The sequence below is a fragment of the Schistocerca serialis genome, chromosome 9 (genome assembly GCF_023864345.2).
Source record: "Schistocerca serialis cubense isolate TAMUIC-IGC-003099 chromosome 9, iqSchSeri2.2, whole genome shotgun sequence".
Lineage (NCBI taxonomy): Eukaryota > Metazoa > Arthropoda > Insecta > Orthoptera > Acrididae > Schistocerca > Schistocerca serialis.
In genome coordinates, this window is record NC_064646.1 from 94596473 (window position 1) to 94597882 (window position 1410).

The following is a 1410-nucleotide window of genomic DNA, read 5'->3' on the forward strand; positions in this document are numbered from 1 at the left end:
TTGCGGAGTATCTATGTAGATGTAGATGTAGCTTGAACACAACTAGCTCTTTACCTCCACGAAGTAATTAGTGCTGTCGACAGGGGATCTCAAGTTAATGCACACAGCACTCCGTCTTCAGGCCACGAGTGGCCTACCGGGACCATCCTACCGCCGTGTCATCCTCACTGGAGGACGCGGCTGGAGGGTCGTGGGGTCAGCACACCGCTCTCCCGGTCGTTATGATGGTATTCTTGACCGAAGCTGCTACTATTCGGTCGAGTAGTTCCTTAATTGGCATCACGAGGCTGAGTGCACCCCGAAAAATGGCAACAGCGCATGGCGGCCTGGATGGTCACCCATCCAAGTGCCGATCACACCCGACAGCGCTTAACTTCGGTGATCTCACGGGAACCGGTGTATCCACTGCGGCATTGCCGTTGCCACTCAAATTAATGCAATATTTCTAAATTTCCGGAAGGCTTTTGACACCGTTTCTCACAAGAGACTGCCAATCCAGTTGCATACCTATGGCTGTGCGGCGGAATTCGAGATGTCCTCTCAGAAAGAGCGCTGTTCGAAGTAACTGAGGGAAAGACATCCAGTAAAACAGATGTTTGATCCGTCGTTCCCAAAGATAATCTGAAGAGCTCTCTTAGACTGTTTGCCGATGATGTCATTTACCGTCTAGTAAAGTCATCAGAAGATCATCTGAAAATGACTTAGATACGATATCTAAATAGAGCGAGAAGTAGCAATATCAATAAGGGAAGGTGAGAGGTCGTCCACATGAGTACAAAAAGAAGCCTGTTAAATTCCGATTACACAATAAATCACACAAATTTAAAGGCTGTCATTTCGACTCAATAACTAAGAATTACAATTACAAATCACTTATGTTGGATCGTTCAAATGGATAATTTTGTGGGAAAGGCAAACCAAAGACTACCTTTTCTTGGCGGAACGCTTAAAAGATGCAACATGTCTACTAAAGAGACTACCTACACTACGTTTGTCCGTCATCTGCTACAGTATCGCTATGCTCTATCTGATAATTGCCAGATAGGATTGACGAGGGACAGCGAAAAAGTTCAAAACACGGTACTTCCTTTTGTATTATCGGGAAATAGGACAGAGATTGTCACGGATATGATAATCTAGCTAGAACGGCAGTCATTAAAACAAAGGAGTTTTTCGTTAAGGCGAGATCTTTTCACGAAATTTCTGTCACTATCTTTCTCTTCTGAATGTGAAAATATTTTACTTTCGCCAGCGTACACAGGAAGAAATGGACATCATAATAAAATAAGAGAAATCAGATATCGTACAGAATTATTTAAGTGTTCATTTTTTCCACTCGCTGTTAGAGGGTGGAACGGTAGAAGAACAGTCTGAAGGTGGTTCGAATAAACCTCTGGGAGGCATTAAACT

General features: G+C 43.7%; 1 pseudogene; it reads right to left on the reverse strand.

The window, feature by feature from the left end:
- Window positions 1-306: 306 nt before the first annotated feature.
- Window positions 307-424, reverse strand: LOC126420057 (5S ribosomal RNA; annotated as a pseudogene).
- Window positions 425-1410: the final 986 nt, after the last annotated feature.